This window comes from Oryctolagus cuniculus, chromosome 13 (assembly GCF_051225735.1).
Source record: "Oryctolagus cuniculus isolate XC-2025 breed Fujian yellow rabbit chromosome 13, ASM5122573v1, whole genome shotgun sequence".
Lineage (NCBI taxonomy): Eukaryota > Metazoa > Chordata > Mammalia > Lagomorpha > Leporidae > Oryctolagus > Oryctolagus cuniculus.
Genome location: NC_142879.1, coordinates 31,122,073 through 31,141,696, shown reverse-complemented (window position 1 = coordinate 31,141,696; position 19,624 = coordinate 31,122,073). Strand labels below are relative to the sequence as shown.

Here is a 19,624-nt window from a genome sequence, read left to right as displayed (position 1 = left end):
TAGATGCAATATGTCAGGCAACTACAACATAAGGGGAAAGGAGAAAAGGAACTATTGGATGGTTAGGTTTCCATATTCTACTTGAAGTGGTAAAGTTAATTCTAAGTAGACTGTGAAAAGTAGTATGTGTGTGTTTTAATCTCTAGAGCAATCACGAAAAACAAACACAATAATAATAATTTTTAAAAACCACAACAGGTAACTTAAAATGGAATCCTAAAAAATTGTCAACTAACTATAAAAAGTTCAGTAAAGGAATACTGAGAATTGATTAACAAAGAATATGAAAAATAAATAATAAGTTGATAGCTATAAAGCCGAATACACGTATAAGAATATATAAATGGACCGGCGCCGTGGCACAATAGGCTAATCCTCCGCCTGTGGCTCCGGCACACTGGGTTCTAGTCCCGGTCGGGGAGCTGGATTCTGTCCCGGTTGTTCCTCTTCCTGTCCAGCTCTCTGCTGTGGCCCGGGAGTGCAGTGGAGGATGGCCAAGTCCTTGGGCCCTGCACCCCCATGGGAGACCAGGAGGAAACACCTGGCTCCTGGCTTCAGATCAGTGCGGTGCGCCGGCCGCAGCACGCCGGCCGCAGCACACCAGCCGCAGTGGCTGCTGGAAGATGAACCAACGGTAAAGGAAGACCTTTCTCTCTGTCTCTCTCTCAGTGTCCACTCTGCCTGTCAAATATATATATATATATATATACATATACATATATATATAAATGGTCTAAATCCAAGAATTTTAAAAAAAGTGTTATCTGAAATGAGTAAAAGAAAACATGACCCAAGTCTATGTTGTCTTTGAGAAACTCTAAGTAAATTAAAAAGGATAAAAAATAAAAGATGCTCCATGCAAACACTAATCAAAAGAAAGCTGGAGCAGCAATATCAGTGAGCTAAGTTAGACTTCAGAAGCAAAATCATAATGCCAGGAATACAGAGGAACATTACATAATGATAAATATAGCAATTCCCCAAAATGTATCAACTGTAATGTGAGTGCAATTAAAACACATGAAGCAAAAATGGGCAGAAGTGAGAGTAGGAACAGACAAATCCATGATTATAGTTGGAGACTTCAATACTGCTCTCTATAAAACTAATAGAAAATGATCAAGACTAAGAATAACAGAACACATTCTCAACCAACTAAATCTCATTGATGTGTTTAGAGCCCTCCACCCAAAGCAGGACATTTTTCAAGGGAATATGTGACATTCATCAATGTAGACCACATCCTGGATCATACCAATTTTTAAAGTAAAAGAGTTGAAATGGTAGAGATATGTTCTATGACCAAAAAGAATTAATTACTAAATAGATTAAAAATAGAAAGAGTAAAGTTCTCAAATGTGAATATTCAATAGCATATTTCTAAATGATACATTGTCAAAGAGGAAGCCTCAAAGGAAAGTATAGAATATTTCAAACTGTGTGAAAATGCAAATACATGCCAAAATGTATATGAGGCAGTTAAAGCAATGTGAATGTGGAAATTTATATTACTTTATACTTATAGTAGAATGGAAAGGTCTTAATGCAAGACTTTAAATTTCATCCTGATAAACTAGAAGAACAACAAAATAAATCCAAAGCAAGCAGAATTGAGTAGAATCATAAAGATATGAGCAGAGATGAATTAAAACTAGAAAAACTAAAGAAAATCTATATAAGACTAATTCTTTTTAAAGATCAATAAAATTGATAAACTAGCAAAATTGACAAAATACACAAATTATCAATATAAAGAATAAATAGGGATATCACTATAGCTATTACAACTATTAGGAGGCTAATAAAAGAATACTATGAACAATTCAGTGCAGCAAAATTTTACAACGTTAATGGAATGGACACATTCCTTGAAAACCATGAACTACTTAGGGCTGATGTTGTGGCACAGTGAGTTAAGCTCCCGCCTGCAACACTGGCATCCCATATGTGCCTGGGAAGACAGCAGAAGATGGCTCAAGAACTTGGGCCCCTGTAACCCAAATGGGACTCCTGGATGGAGTTCCTGACTCATGGCTTCCATCTGGCCCAGCCCCAGCCATTGCATTTTTTTTTTTTTTTTTTTTTGGCCTTGGCAGCTATTTAGGGAGTGAACCAGTAGATGGAAGATCTCTTTCTCCCTCATTCTCTCACTTTGCTTCAAATAAATACATCTTTTAAAAAATGTTTTTTACACTGAAAATAAAAATATTCTACCATCATGGAAATTACAGTTTAGTGGGGGAGAGGTGGGAAACAGAAGCTAAAATAAATAGCTAAATAGAATTAGGGTTTGATTTACAAAGCATGCTAATAGAGGTGCTTAGAGCTTTTTTTTTTTCTTTTTTTTACAAACTTGAGAATGATTTGCTTATATTCTTTTGTAGTGAAATAGTTGCCTCTAAATTAACTAGGACTCATAAAGCTATTTCTTAAGTAGTTAAACATCCCCTATGCAAATTTGTTTTGCTATTCATTTACTTAGAGAAACCTTTTTTCATAGATATGTGAATGCAAATGTTTGCCCAAGCTATAAAAATTATTGTCAACTTAAGATAATTCTATTTGAATCAGTGTGCTGACTACGACAGAGAATTTGGCTGTGTTAAACATGAAAAGTTAGAAAAATATTACTAAAGCAAATGGAGAGTTCTTTTGGAAAATGATTTGAGTTAAATTATTCTGTCTTCCTCTCAATCAATGTGTGTGCGCACACATGGTATTTAGGATATGTTGGACAGTGATGTAGCTTTGTGCCTCAGTTTCCACAGATACATAATGTAAGCATAATTATTCTGGCAGCTGATCAGATTCCTGAAGCCATTGGCACTTACATAGCATGCGTATTATAACACAGGCTAACAGACTCTCGAAGAGCTCTTGAACTAAGGTTGCAAAATTTTATAATTTTTACCTCTTAAATATATAGGGGCCAGTGTGGGTTAAGCTGTCACCTGCAATGCCAGCATCTCACATGGGCACTGGTTTGAATCCCTGCTGCGCCATTTTCAATCCACCTCCCTGCTAATGCACCTGAGAAAATTGTGGAGAAGTGCCAAATGCTGGGGCCTCTGCACCCATGTGGGAGACCAGGAAGAAGCTCCTGACTACTGGCTTTGGCTTGGCCCAGCCCTGGCCATTGCAGCCATTTGGGGATGGAGGCTGTTTCTTGCTCTCTCTCCCTATCTCCTTATAATCCTGCCTTTTAAATAAAATATATCTTTACAAAAAAATCAAATATGTATTTTACTCATTTCACAATTTGAACACTGATGAAGAAAATGACAGAAGTTTATAATTAGGGAAAAGTAAAATACTTAAAGTCAGAAAAATTGTCTATGTAGCAGAGAAAGGAAAAGAATACTTTAAATATGCTCCCTTTTTAAGCTAGGAAACCCACATCAAAGCCATGAAAGCAAATTTAATCACATATGTCAGACTTTAAAAGTTGTAAGAAAAGCCACATGGAGGAAGAATATGGACATACCATAAGCCACTTTGGAAGATAAAGATATGAGAGAGAGAGATTTCTTCCATGCTGGAAAGCTAGTATATATGATTTTTTTTTGAAGATTTACTATTTACTTGAAAGGCAGAGTTACAGAGAGGCAGAGGCAGAGGCAGAGGCAGAGAGAGAGAGGGAAGGAGAGGTCTTTCATCTGCTAGTTCACTCCCCAGATGGCTACAATGGCCAGAGCTGTGCATATCTGAAGCCAGGAGTCAGGAGCTTCTTCAGGGTTTCCAACACAGGTACAGGGGCCCAAGGACTTGGGCCATCTTTCACTGCTTTCCCAGGTCATAGCAGAGATCTGGGTCTGAAGTGGAGCAGCCGGAACTTGAATTGGCACCCATATGGGATGCCAGCACTGCAGGAGGCAGCTTTACCCGCTATTCCACAGCACTGGCCCCTATGATTTTAATCTGGTTGTCCTAGGAAAGCCTAAACAGACCTTCAGTAGGAACTAATATGGTTGCTTTTTGCTTTCCCCTACAAAATACATATTTTAATGTTTTTAAGAATTAACATATTTAAATAACAATAAGAGCACTCTTTATTTTTATTTTGTTTTTTTTTTTAACTTTTATTTAATGAATATAAATTTCCAAAGTACGATTTATGGATTACAATGGCTTCCCCCCCAATACCGTCCCTCCCACCCACAACCCTCCCCTTTCCCACTCCCTCCCCCCTTCCATTCACATGGATTCATTTTCGATTATCTTAATATACAGAAGATCAGCTTAGTATACATTAAGTAAGGATTTCAACAGTTTGCTCCCACACAGAAACATAAAGTGAAAAATAATAGATGATTTTTTTTTAAATGATGATGAAATCAGATCAAACCTATTGTCATGTTTAATCCCAGTGAGAGTCAAGTTGGGAGTTGATAATTTCTTTTTTTTTTTTTTTTTTTTACAGAGGATCAGTTTAGCATGCATTAAGTAAAGATTTCAACAGTTTGCACCCCCATAGAAACACAAAGTGAAATATATTGTTTGAGTACTCGTTATAGCATTAAATCTCAATGCACAGCACATTAAGGACAGAGATCCTACATGAGGAGTAAGTGCACAGTGACTCCTGTTGTTGACTTTACCAATTGACACTCCTGTCTATGGCATCAGTAATCTCCCTATAGAGCACTCTTTAAAATACATCACTGTATTATCATGGTTGCACAATGTTAATAGAATGTGCATGAATATCCTGTTGTGTGTGAACCCTTAAACTACAGCCACTTAGTGTCCCCAAAAATGTCTACAGGCACAAAGCTTGTACAGAAGACCATTTAATAGATACATTTATTACTTGATGGCAGGTTTTACAATATTACTTTTGGTAGAGATATATTCACTCCTTTTAAACAACATGTTCAGAATGTTTGCATTTACTGAGCAAGACATAATGGTAGCAGAGTTTCTGCGTTAGCACAAATATCTGGGCAGCTTATTTTAAGCAGTTTATAATTGTATATTCTAAAGATAAACTGAAGACTGCAAACTATCATGTCTTCTTTTGGATACCCTTTCCTTAAACATTTGTGTTGGCACTACTATAAGGCATGAGACTCTGGAACTTCTACAACATAGGGGGAAAAATGTTACACAATGTAGTTCAAAAAGTTCATGGGAAATGGAATAGAAAATTAAATTTGTTTTGGTTCAAAAACATTTCAAAATCCACACATGCAAGGATCTTCAAAAAATTCGTGAAAACGTACTATGAAAAAATAATTTGCAGCAAAATAAAATTATCTCTTAATTCCATTTCCATGAACTTTTTAAAAAATATTTATTTATTTGAAAGGCAGAATTACAGAGAGAGAGAGAGAAAGAAAGATCTTCTGTCTGCCTATTCACTCCCCAAATGGCTACAAGTGGTAGGGTTGGGACAGGCCAAAGGCAGGAGCTAGGGGCTCTATCTAGCTCTCTCACATAAGTGGCAGGGTCCCAAGGACTTGGCCCATCTTCCACTGCCTTCTCAGGCACATTAGCAGGGATCTGAACTGAAAACAGAGCACCTGGAACCCAAAGTAGCACTCATGGGATCCCGGTGTCGCAGGTGGCAGCTTAACCACCATCCAGTCTCTGCCATGAAATTTTAAAGTACCCTCGTATTAGCTATGTATATAAAAGCTACCAACATTGTTTAATACAGGGACTCACCACATAGAGAATGCAAAGAAAATGTAAGCTCTGGTGTCTCAAAGGAAATACCAATATAAGATGCATGTCAATGCCACTCCTTTTCTTTACTTTTTAATCTTATTAATCAAGTGATAGGAGTAAAATGTTGAGCATTAAGTCTCCAATGGGGTTATATTTTTATCATGCACTGGAATTTTGTATTGTTCCAACTGGTAAAGCATTTGTACCATGTTTGCTTTGCAAGCATACTCTGAGTTTCTTTTCCCCTTTTAATTGGCACATAAAGTTTTGAAAGACGAAACCGAACAATAGGCCAGAAGTCCTGTCCATGCAGTAAAGACACATAGGAAGCTTAGCCATTCCCACTACAGCACACTTCGTAAATGTGTTTCTGAAACTCTTAAGGTAAGACTTAAAAAAAATATATTGGACAATTGTCAAGGATGGTTGATTTTTAAGGCTTAACTACCTGAGCAATGTTCATTTAAAATAACATATGAGTCTCAATCAAAATGATCTAAGCTGAGCAGAACAGCCGCTTTGTCCTTCCCTTTCAAGGAAGTTCTGAGCCGCTACAAAATCTCTGAGAGTGAAATTTCTTAAGTTAGTGCGCTTTATTCCTTTGTGGTAATTTTTTTCTGCATAGCTTTAAAATTTGAACCTAATGAAAACTTTCACATAGGGAGCTTTCTGGATACAGTGGTTAAGGTACATCTTCAGACTCCTTCATCCCATATCGGAGTGCCTGGGTTAAACTCTAAGCCCTGCTTCTGATTCCAGCTTCTTACTAACGTGCTCCCTGGGAGGCAGAAGTGATGGCTGAGATGGGGGTGGTCCCTGCCACCCATAAGGGAGACCTGGATTGAGTTCTGGGCTTTGGTCTGGCCCAGCCCAGGCTGTTGTAGGCATTTGGAAAGTGAACCAGCAGATGGAAGATATCCCTGTCTCTGTATTGTTTCTATCTCTTCACTTTGCCTTCTAAATTAGAAAAAAAAAATATAAAGAAACTTTATTAGAGAGCCCCTTTTTTTGGTCATTCATCAAAATGTGTGAGGCAATGAGAAACAGCTTAAGGTTAAAAGTATTATTTTCCCTTGGGGATCAGATTTTCAGTCAAAGGAAATAAAACATCAGTTCCTGTTGTGCTGACGCCTGGACTTGTTTATGCTCATGGGCTCTGTGACGGTGGCACAGTCTAGCAGTCAGGAGCCCGTGTCCCAGACCTACCTTGCGTGGCTGGCTTTAGTGACAGTCTGCATTCCAAACATGGCTGACCTTCCCCCAGGACCCCACTCATCCTCCCAGGGTACTGAGCCCCTCGACTGGTCTAATCAGGTGGATGGCCCCTGATGCTACCTACTAACTCAGTACAGGTACATTGCCCTTACTACCACCTCACAGTGTGTGAAAAGACCATTGTTACCCTGAGAGCAATATCTAGGGGTCCCTTGCTCTGCTTTGAGTTCTTAGCACACTCTTGCTTCTGATTGAAATGGAAATTTCTAAGCCAGGTTAGTTTTCATTCCTTGTTTTTTGCAGTGCCATTTTTATTCTTTGATTTCCCTAAGCCTTTATTTGGACTATTGTAGCAGCATTAGCCCAGAAGTCTCATATCATGAGTAAGAACCAACAGGAACCTTAAACATACTCCAAATCCATGAGCAGACATTTTCATATGGCTCTCATAAATGTTTTAAATATGTTCCAAAGCAGCCTGACCTCCTCATAGGTAATTCTGTTAACAGGACCGGGCTTTGGTTGCTTTTTACTGACTTGTTGATTTAGAGACCAGCTGCCTTCTAGGAAATTGTGATCAAAAGCTATAAAAGCAGACCATAAACATGTCAAATGCATGAGTAAGAATTGGGAAACTTGATCTGGCCTGTGATCCAATCTGGGTTAGAGATTGGTACTACCTAGAATTACCATCTTTAAAGACGTTAACAACTCACAGAGCATTTGTGTGTGCATGGACATGTGTGTATGAAGTCTGTAATTTCAACCCATGTCCTTCCTGTATGATTTTATGATTATAAATTTTGTGACCCTGAACCTTCCCTCCCCTTCTATCCCTAACACTCTGTAACTGACAGAAGATCAGGGAAGGTATACAGTCCAAAATGCTAATTCATTAAATTCAAGAGAAATAAATTACTCATTTAAGAAATAGAAATTGGATAGGTATGATCAAATGATTTGGAGTAAAACACTGAGGAGAAGAGCTTTGGAACAGAGAAAGTTCTGCAAAAAGGTAATGTCTAAGCTCAGGCTTAAAGGACAAGTTAGAATTAGCTAGAAGAGTGAGCAGGTGGGACAAAAGTTGTTGCTATCAAAGGGAATAGCAAAAAACAAATCCTAGGGCTGAAATAGACATATTAAATGATTTTATTTATTTATAACCTATGATGGTACCTTTTTCTCAAGATTGTGAACATTTGGTGCAGTGGTTAAGAAATACCACTTTAGACATTTGAATACCATTTCAGAGTGACTGGGTTCAAGTTCCTGCTCCACTTACAAGACCACTTCCTGTTAATGTGCGCCCTAAGAGGCAGCAGATGATGGCTCAAGTGCTTGGGTTCCTGCCACCCACATTGGAGACCTGGCTGGAGTTCCTGACTCCTGGTTCCAGCTTGGCCCAGCCCTAGCTATTGCAACCATTTGAGGATAGAACCAGTGAATAGGGAATCTCCATCCATATCTCTTTCAATCAGTCAATCAATCTCCTTCTATCTCTGTCTCTCTTTCTCCCTCTGCCTTTCAAATTTAATAAATAAGTATTTAAAAAGCATGTAGAATAATTGAAATATGGCAGAAAGTGAAAATAAAACATTTGACTAGTTGATCTATACCCTTGCCTGATTTTTTTTAACTCTGCTATTATTTTTTATTGATATAAAGCCAGATTTCATGTAGTTCATAGATAAAAATTCTAATATATGCACTGTTTGATATTAAATTGCTCTCTGAGGGGTGATGACTGTTCTACGTCAGTGAATCCTACAAGTAGTACAAGATCTACTTCAGCAGTGTAGAATTTTCTGAAGGAGCCCACGAAAATTTCAAAGAGAAGAAATTCTTAGAATAAAACAAAATTCTGTTCTTTTGGCTGCTGTTTCCTTTTATTGTGTATGTAAGGGGAAAAGCTTTCCAAAAGCAATGTAATTACTGCTTTTCCTCTGTTTTCCTCTATTCTGTATTGCCTCAGTCTCTCATTTCTAGCTGTGGCTCTAAAAGTGTGGTCCCAGGACCAGCACCATCAGCGTTAACTAAGAGTTTGTTAGAGCTGCAAATTTTGGGATGGGTATTGTGGTGCAGCAGGTTAAGCCACTGCTCAGGACACCTGCATTCTATTTTGGAGTGCTGGTTCCAGCTACTTGGCTTTCAATCCAGTTTCCTGCTAAGATGCCTGGAAAACAATATAAGTGGCTCATGTGCTTGACTCCCTGCCTTCCATGTGGGACAGCTGGATGGAGATTCTACTCTCTGCAGCCTGGCCCAGACCTGGTTTTTGAAGCCATTTAAGGAATGAATGAGCAGGTTGAATATCTCTGTTACTCTGCCTTTCAAATATACATATATATACATATACATCTATATGTACATATATATATTTATATATAGCTTTTAATAATGCAGATCTTTTACTTCAGCTCAGATCTACTAAATCAGAAATTCTGGGTAGGGTTCAACCATCTGTGTTTTACCACACCCATTAGATGATCTGATGCATGTGAAAGTTTGAGAACCACTGGTCTATGCTGTTCATGTTTCTGTATAAAACACTTTGTAATCTCATTTGTTAAATGAATTTTGTATACATGTCTTATTAGATTATTATTAAATTCTTTATTGAGGGGCCAGCATTTTGTTTATTCTCTTTATTTATTTGAAAGAGAGATTGAGACGGAGCAAGAAAGAGACAGAGATCTTCCATCTGCTGGTTCACTCCACAAATGCTGATAACTGCCAGGGTTGCACCATGCTGAAACCTGAAGCCAGGAAATCCATCTGCGTCTCCCACATAGGTGGCAGGGACCCAAGTATTTGAGCCATCATCTACTGTTCCCCAGTGTGTGCATTAGCAGGAAGCTGGAATCAGGATCAGAGCTGAGACTTGAACCCGGGCACTCTGATATGGGATGTGAAATCCCAAGCAGTGTTCTTAACTGCTCTGCCAAACATCCACCCCTTTTATATTTCTTATGCTTAGGTTTATCATTCTTCATTGATAAGCCTTCCTTGCCTCAACTTTTAGAACATGTGAAATATGAAATATAATTGTAATAACTCTCCATGTCTTTGCCTTCAAATTCTAACATCTGAGTCAGTTTAGGATCTCCTGCAGTTGATTTCTGTTCCTTCTTATTTGGGGATTAGATGGTCCTACTTTTTTTTTTTTTTTTTAGAATGCCTGATAACTTGATCAGATACCAGACATTGAGAATTTTGCCTTTTCATATGCTGGATATTTTACAATTCTGTTATTATCCTTGAGCTTTGTTAAGTTGCTTGGAAATAGTTTGTTCCTTTCAAATGTTGCTTTTATGATTTGTTAGATGGACTGCAGCAGGGCTCAGTCTAGACTAATTTTTCTTTAATACTAAGTCAAGACCCTTTTAGATGTTCTACCCTCTGCCCCATATCATGAGATGTTCCCAGTCTGCTGGATGGAAGCAGGCGCTATTTCCAGCTTTGTGAGAGCAACCGGGCACTTGTAAAGCTAATCGTAAATGCTTCCTCCCCTAGCCTTGGGTTGCATATTTAAGGCATGTGACTAGTTAGTAGTCAGGTAAATCCTTGTGCATTCTCTATCTAGGCAGCTCCATCTTCTCTGCTACTCTAACTTCAAACTTGAGATGCCTGGATCTCCTGAGCCCCTAAGCCTTGTCCCCTGAATAGAAAAAGTCTGCCTACCTCTGTGTGACTTTGCCTTCCAGCGTAGGGTATGGCCTGGGCCCTCTCTCAAAGAAATGCACTGAGACCATCACAGGTCTTAATGTTATTTGTTTCTCATCTCTCTGACATCACTGTCTCTCCTTGCCTCTTTCTAGTGTCTTGTAAATTGTTCTGTATGTATTGTTTGCGCTTTGATTTATTATAGGTGGGAGGGAAGATCCGGTTCTTGTCGCCCCATCTTGGTTAAATGCAGAAGGTACTGCTCCATTTTATTCTCATTTTATATATTAGAACTTTCCACACAGTGCTGGAGGAAAGGACGATGACATGTGTGTCTGCATTTCAGCCAGACATTGTTCTTGTCTTTCTCTCTCTTTGTTTTTTCATTTTTATTTGAAAAGCCAAGAGATGGAGACCTTCCATCTGCTGCTTCATTCCTCAAGTGCCCACAATAACCAAGGCAAGGGCCAGGTTGAAGCCAGGAACCCAGAATTTACTCCAGGTCTCCTGCATGAGGGATAGGGGTCTAAGTACTCGAGCCATCATCTGCCGCCCAGGTTGTGCATTAGCAGGAATCTGGGTCAGAAGTGGAGTCAGGACTTGAAGCAGGCGCTCTGACAAGCAATGTAGGCATCCCACACGGTCTGCACTGAATGCCTTCCCCAGCCAGATGTTGTTCTGAACATTGCACATGGACTGTTTCATTTGATCCTCACAGCAACCCAGGAGATAAATGTGGTCTGTATATTACAGATACAAAAACTGAGGGGTGAATGTCTGGCCCACACTTCCAGGGCCAGCCAATGTATAGCACAGTCTGCCTGAACTTGACCCTTAATCTTGCTGCCCAGAAATGCTATCTCATACCAGAAGGTCACCAGGAGATGTCATTTTGAAAATAAACCACACCTTGGGCCTACTGCTGGCTATCTTCTTTGTGATCAGCACTGTGATCCTTTTTTTCCTTTACTTTGATACACATTTATTAATTTTTGTTTTATTCTAAAGGCATTGATAGATAGGGGAGGGAGAGAGACAGAGACAGAGACAGAGAGAATATCTTTCATCTGCTGGTTCACTCCCCAGATGCCCATAAGAGCCAAGACTTGGCCTGCACAAGCCAGGAGCCTGAACCCCATTCTCAGTCTCCCACAAGGGTGGCAGGGACCTAGTACTCAAACTATTATCTGCTTCCTCCCAGGATCCACATCAGTAGAAGCTTGATCAGAAGTGAAGGAGCTGGAACTTGAACCAGGCTCTCTGATGTGGGGTGGGGCATCCCAAGAGGCAACTTAACCTTGGTGCCAAATGCCCACCTTAGGACCCTGATTCAAAATCATGGTAAATCACTAAATCTCAACTCTGCCACTTAGGCAAGTCACCAAATCTTGCTGGGTCTCATTTGTCTCATTTGTTAATGCAAGGTGTCCTTAGGATCATTGGTTGTTATTCTCACCCTGACTTGTATACTACAGTGTCTGTTTGAGTGTTTACAGGCCTTCAGCAACCAGGCAGTCAACCAGATGCTTCTCCATCCTTACATGCCTGTCCCTGCGGAGCCCCAAGATACCCCCAGCAGGCCCCTGTAGACGACGTCCACAGTCAGCAGGAAGTAGCCAGAGACTCATGGTCACCCCCTTTCCTATCATCAAAAGGTCGGGATGGTAGCTTTGGGATCTGCAAGGAGGGAAGGCCTACACTTCTGGGAATGGAGAGGCCTACTTCCGGGGAAGAAAAGTCCTTATCAAGGTCCCTGCGGGTGCCTAAAGGTCATCCCCAGCAAGAGAACTCTTGTGAAAATTAAATAAAGTATCAAATATAAAGAACCTACTATGCCAGCCCCTTCACTGGAAACTTGCTGATGAAATGTAAGGTGTGGCCGTGCCTAGCATCTGGGAGTCGTTAGCTGCTAAACAGAAAATAACACTTTTACTGCAATTCTAGTGAGGACATCCAGTGACTTCATTTATTTATTTATTGTCATTGTAGTGGTCTGCTTTTCCTATCATTTCATATCCATCTTCTCGTTTCATTATTCTAACTGTGCTTGAAGAAAGAGTTATTTTTCCGTTTTATTTTATCACGAAGAGATGCGTTCAGAGAGGTGAGAAGATTTGATCAAGATCTCAAGGTGAGCAGGTAGCATAGTCAAGGTGACTTCTGGGGCTCTCTGACTCATTCCAGTCTTCATTATTCTATGGACAGAATGCCAGTCACAATTTGAAAATTATTTGAGAAAGTCAGTGAACTTCTAAGTGAGTATATTTATGTTCTCTGTGTTATAAATAAAGCCCAACAAGGGGTACTTTTTCCAGTAAATGAGCATGTGTTTTGGTGAATGAATCTTTATATTGCTAAGAATGAAGGAACAGGGTGGTGTTTTTTTTTTTTTTTTTTTTTACTTTGGCTTAGTGGAAAATTAGCATCTGGACTAGACTTAGTGTTTAGAATACCCTGTGACTCTGGCAAGATCCCCAGAGATGATGAGATACACAGAATTGCAGAATGAGATTTTTTTTTTCCTCCTTCTAGACTTTTATATTGTGTGCATTTTTAAAGAATGCTTCTAATGTTTATTTTTAAATGTGATACCATGTGGGTGATATTGGTGCATTTCTTCTGATGTGTCCAGAATTTAAACCTGCAGGCAATAGGGGTGTTGAAGTGAAATTGGCCCTAGACAGTTAATAAATTCTAAGCAGAGATGCATAAATCAGCAAAGGGTATTTTTTTTTTAAAGTTTTTCCCCCCCAAAGGGTGGTTAAAGGAGAACAGGAAAGAAGTGTCTTTAGAGAATTGTTTTCTATCAGTTCAGAAAATAGAAGAAACCATTGAGCAATGCCCAGTGCTGGTTAGCAGATTGTCATTTTTAGGTTTGATGTTCCAGGGTTTAATTGTCTTTCATGTGAACAATAGCAGACACTCTCTGGTGTGCTATGCTAGCATGATAAAAGGGGGTCGTTCTTGCATAGCAATGCCTTTTTTTATTATTAGCGTAAAAAATTAGCAAGCTGGAAGTCGTTAGAAGGAGTTCCACTGGCATTAATTGTAATGCAGCCTGAATGTGTTTGCAGACCAGCACAGCAAGACAATAGCAGGGAGGAAAAAGAGCAATATTAATAGCCTTCTACTTATTGTATCATTTTAGTGGGCCTTAATAAGGTGTCTGCTGTCAACCGGAATTTATTAAAAAAAAAAAAAGACATAGTAATTGATGTATTGCAGTAAGTATGGACGAGGGCTCAACTTGATTAATGTATGAGTTGGCTTTTTAAGGCATTTTAAAAAGGCTTCTTAACTGGGTCTTAAGAGACTGGCACAAGCCCACTGTAAACTACCTCTTTGCAGTTGGAAAACAGCCTGACAGCTGCTGATGTCTCTTGTGGGTTTTTCTCTTTTTCTCTCTTCCTGATCAGAGAAAACTGAAGTAATATACTCCTCGTCAATAATTGCAGTGCTTAAAAATCTTATAAAGGGATTTTGACTCTTGTCTCCAGAGATAACTTTCCAAAGGTTAAATTAGTTTTACTTGTGTGTGCTTCAAATATCACCACTTTCAATAAGGAGTGGATTTGGTTTTTAAATAAGCTGCTATTTTGTGGGTTCCCTGTACCTGGGTCCTTTCTGTCATAAACTGTTTTGATGTCACAGATGGTCTTGGTCCAAAGCAATTTTGGTCACGGTGAGTTTCTTCACCGTCAGATGGTGTGTGTTCTTTCCTAAGTGTGTGCGCGGATGTGTGTGTGCAGGAGAGACAGAAACAGGCACATTGATTAAGCAATTAGTAATACTCGTGCAGAAAAAGTGCCCATCACGCTTCCCAGGAAAATTTCTTCCACATCACTTTTGAGCTCTGTTGATCCATGTCTCCATCTACCCAATATACGTGCATCAATTCCATATTTTCTTTTCATAGAAAGTTTTTTTTTTTTTTTTAAATAAAAAGCCAAAGGAACTGAGTCATAATCCCAGAGGACACAGTGGGAAAAAAGGAGAAAACCGAAATACTTTGCCTCTTTGGGGTCCACAGGTGTCAACACAGTGACGCAGGTAATAATGATTTTGATGACAATAAAAAGAAAACACTTGATGATTTGCAAACTTCCTGAAACTCTCCGGCTATCCCGCTGCCGTGTAGAAGGAAGCACCTCATCATTATTCAGCACCACTGCCTTACCTTGCGTTGAGATAAAGTCCGTAAACATGAGAGGAAGAAATGAGAATGGAAAGGGGAAGAACACACCACAAAATACACAGCCCCTTCGCTCAGCCGGGTTTCAAGGCAGCTGCTGTTTGGAAGCATTTTCTGCAGAAGCATTCATCGCCTGGCATCCTGGCAGCTAGACTTGCGGTTTGATGTTTTGGCTTGTTTGTGAGTGGCCGTGGAAAGGCTGATGGCGGGGGTTCAGTGTAGATGCGGCACGGAGGGGAATCATCCTCACATGTGTCGTGTATTCGGAGTTGTTGCCACCCGGGCAGGACTTTCTTCACACCAAGTTTGAAAAGCAGGTGGTTGGTTCAGGGTTTAAGGCACCAACTGGGACTCCCTTTTCAGAGTACCTGGGTTCAAATCCCAGCTCCACTTCCCATTCTACAACTGCCTGCCAATGTGCCCCCTAGGAGGCAGCAGGTGACGGCTCAGGTGTTTGGGTTCCTGCCACCCATGTGGAGATCTGGAATGAGTTCCAGGCTCCTAGCTTCAGTTCAATCCAGCTGTGAATTTGGGGAGCAAACCAGCAGATAGAAGATCTATGTCTTTCTGCCTGTCAAATCATTTTCTTAAAAAAAGCATTTTGTTTTCTACTCCAGCTGGCCACAGATAGGTCCTTTTGAATGTGTATAGTATTTTCAGAGTTTAACTTTAGTCACCTGTAAATTGGAGTAATAGTAGTACCCACAGAAATTTTCCTAGGATTTCAATGAGAGAGTTCATAGAACATTTGGCACCAAATAAACAATCAAGTTAATCATAATGACGTTAGCAGAAACTTTCAGCAAAAGACAGGCTCCTGTTTGTTGTTATTTAGGTGTCTGTTGTTGCCAGGCACATGGCTGTGTCCATAAGCCCTGTTGTTGTTCAAGCCAGTTTCAGTGGGAATGTTCTTTGTCTCCATGTTTTGAATCCAAGTATCATATCAGTTGCCCATAGGCCCTGAGTAATTTTTAAAAACAAAGAATATTACCTTTTTTCTTCTGGACAAAAATACACACAGGACAACTTCCTCCATAACTGAGCCTGACATTGACCCATTGAGTTCAAAGCCCAACCCGACAGACTCCAGCCAGGCGCAATCTGTTGTTCCACAGGTATTTTTCAAGAGCAGAGTACTTCTAGAGGACTGAGCCATGTGACTGTCCACTTCTGGCATCCATCAGCTAAGGCAGTCAGGCAGTCATAAGTAGTTGCCATGGGCTCTGTAAAGACATTATCATGTCCATTGTTTGCACATGTATCTGTTTCTCCTGACCTAAGAAGTCAAAGTAGAATAGATGCATATTCTTGGGTTGGACTGTTGAGTAAATTTCACTCAACAAAATGTATTGAGCTGCTATTTATATTTGTACTCACGTATACATTTGGGTACTTAAAAAGTATACAAAGATCTGAGAGCTGGTGCTGTGGTGCGATAGGTTTATCCCCTGCCTGAAATGCCAGTATCCCATATGGGGGCCGGTTCTAGTCCCGGCTGCTCCTCTTCCGATCCAGCTCTCTGCTGTGGCCTGGAAGTTGGTGGAAGATGGCCTGAAAGCAATTCAGTGTGGATGTTCACCTCAACGAAGGCTTCATTGGAGCTTGAAAGATAAGGAAGGAATGGCCCCATAAGGAGTCCAGTTCAGCTGGTCTTTGAGGGAGAGGTAGAGCATGCTGGGTGGATGCATTAGGAGTGGGGCATAAAGGAAGAGAAGTGAATGTGCATAGTGACGACATTTAAAGTTCTGGGACTACATGAATAAAGATAAGGAGGAGGGAGAAAGACACAGAAAAGTGGAGGGACTGGAGAGGCAGGGTATGTGGAAGCTGAGTGTCATTGCTAAGTAGGATGCTAAGTTGGGGGAGAATGTAGAGAAAATGGAAAATATCATACCAAAGAGTTTGGACTTCATTATTCTATAGGAGGAATGTGTATCACTGTACATTTTTGCAGTTGATTGTGATAATATCAACACAATATATGGGAGCTAACTGGTAGCCTGTGATGGGTGGGTTGATAACCATGTTGCATTCACTTTGCAAATTAGGCCTAGATTTCGGGGTCTTTCACTTCTTATTGCTACTAGTCTGCTACTCAGCTTGTCCACACTGCTTTACAAGAGACCTGGCTCTTTTCACCTTTAACTTGATTCATTTGTTTAGCATAATACATACCTATCAGGGTACAAACATTTTGGACATGTGTTTATGTCCTCAACCAAGGCAGAGCACTACAAAGTTTGAGAAGTGGTTGCAAAAGGAAGGGGTTTTAATAGACTAATATACTGTAGGTGAATGACACTTCTATAATATCTCATTTACACAAAATACATGTAGCAGACAGATAGTACTGTCTTCTTAGACCTGCAAAGTAGCAGGGGCTATAGTCAAAATGACTCAAATGTGTATTGAGAAAGTAGAACATGAAGGGGTATCTGGCACATTGGTTGGTCTCCGTTTGAGACCACCACATCCCATATCAGAGTGCCCAATTTGAGTCTTGACTCCTCCACTGTTGCTCCAGCTTCCTGTAAATGTGCACCCTAGAAGGCAGCTGATGATGACACAAGTCTTTGGGTCCCTGCCACCCACATGGGAGACCTGGATTGAGTTCTAGGCTCCTGAGGTCAGCCTGGCTTAGCCCTTGCTGCCAAAGGCATTTGGGGAGTGAACCAGCTGATGGGGGGGTCTTTCTCTGCTTTTGTGTCTTTCTCTTTCTGCCTTTCAAATAAAAAAATGAAAATAAATAAAGTTTTAAAATAAAGAAATCTATCAAAAAAAGAGTAGAACGATTAAACTTTGGTCTGGCAAGAACCATGATGGGAAGTAAGAAAACATGGCTGGGTAAGTCCTATTTCTGGAGCTAAACATCCTGACTGGATTTGGTCTCAGTCATTTGAGGCTTTAATTTTATATTAGAAAAATCAGGTGATCCAGCTCAATTTTTCTCAATAAATCTAAGATTCTTAAGGCATCCCATATACCAACTTTTATTCAAAATTCAGTGTAACTTAGCATCTAAATTCCTGCTTATCTATGCTCAATTTTTTCCTATATTAAGCAAGACAAACAAAAATATTTTCTTGCTTTCCAGGAGTGCATAATCTCATTGTGGAAATAAACTACAGGATATCTTAAATTGCCAAAATATGTGTGACAGACAATAAAATCTTAGCAGATACGTGAGCTGTTTTTGCAGTTACATCAAAACTCTCTGATCTTATTTAAAATGTCTTTAACTGCAATGTGCGTGCCATGGTTTCAACTTGAAGGAATTTCCTCACAATATCCTGCTTACCATTGTTGTGTTCATCATCTTGATTAACTAATACTGGTTCTTTATTAGCATCCTTGTAAGAGAGTGCCAAGAACACAGTATATATCAGTAGTCTCTATGAAGACAGCTGCTAACCCCTTTAAAGATGATGATAATGAATTTCAAGGATGAAGGCCTTAGACTAAATCTAATTTTGAAGGAACATTCTTAAGTTCCAAGGAAACCAAGCATAAGCAACTCTTGAGAAATGAGTTTTTTCTCTTTGCTTTGATTTTGCATTAAGTTTTAGATTTCTAGTAAACTTAGCAGTAGTATGTTTCATATGTTTCATCTAGTTTTTTTTTTAATATGCTTCATGAATTTGCAAGTCATCCTTGCCCAAGGGCCATGCTAATCTCTATATCATTCCAATTTTAGTATATCTGCTGCCAAAGCAAGCACTGGTTATTTCTTGCTCACCATTATTTCTTTTTTATAAATTCTAATTTACTTGAGAGGTGGATGGACAAATGGATGGATAGACAGAGACAGGTCTTCCATTTGCTGATTCTCTCCTCAAATGTCTACAGCTTCCAGGGCTGGGCCAGAGCAAAGCTAGGAGCCAGGAGCTCCATCTGGGTCTCCCACATGGTTGCTAGGAACTAACTCTTAAGCTATAACCAGCTGCCTCCCAGGGCACAATCAGCAGGAAGCTGGTATCAGGAGCAGAGCTGGAACTCAAACCTAGGTGCTCCAATATAGGACTCAGACATCCTAAGAGGCATCCGCACTGCTACACCAAATGCCCTCCCCTCTCTGTTCTTTCTTCCTGCCCATTCTGAAGGTACCTTGTCAAGATTTTGGGTTCTTTCCTTTTCACTGAGCCATACCTAATACTTCTTTGTTTTATAAAGGTGATGCCATCATGGCCCAATTCATGTGAGTTTTTTGCTCTCCTTAAATGCCAGTTTCTAATATTTGTTTGATGGGTCTTGTTTATTTTCATAATGTTTATGAACACACAACAGGACCCTTACTTAGTAGGGTTGGTGGGAGATGCAAGCTGGCAGGCAACAGGGACATCTTAGTTTGAGTTGCTGTAACAAAGCACCAAAGGCCAAATGGCTTACAAGCAGAAGAAATTGTTTTCTATACTTCCGGAGGCTGCAAAACCTCAGAGTACAGTCAGGTTCTAGTGAGGTCCCCCTTCTCTTTATATCCTTGCATGGCAGAAGTGTGAGTGGGTGGTGGGGAGAGGAGCGTTCTGGCCACTAATCCCATCCACCATCCATGAGGGCCCTAGCCTCAAGGCCTAATTGCTTTCCAAGTCTTCAACTGCTAATGCTATTACCTTGCATTGCAATGGATGAATTTTGAGTGGGGGTGGGGTGTCATAAACATTCAGTCCATGATAAGTTAAACTGCTGTGTGTTTCAAAACTGCTTATGATGCCAAGTGGAAGGGGAAATGGCAAATGCATCTCACTGGTCTAAGGTCAGGCTGATTCAGAGTGGATAGCTTTAGTTATGAGTGGGCACTCTGAAAAGGGTACGTATTCCTGCTTTACAAAAAATTATCTTTCTAATTAGGGATAGATCTTTAACCTTTCTTTCTAGTCCTGCCTGAAA

The 19,624-nt window shown here is 40.0% G+C and overlaps 1 protein-coding gene and 1 pseudogene across 17 annotated transcripts in view; one reads left to right on the top strand and one right to left on the bottom strand.

Moving 5' to 3' along the window:
* The window catches only part of ESRRG (estrogen related receptor gamma), a 657,282-nt gene that overhangs the window by 258,256 nt on the left and 379,402 nt on the right, over positions 1–19,624 (top strand). The gene's annotated exons all lie outside the window — the stretch shown is intronic.
* On the bottom strand, positions 18,355–18,454 carry LOC127483615 (U6 spliceosomal RNA; annotated as a pseudogene).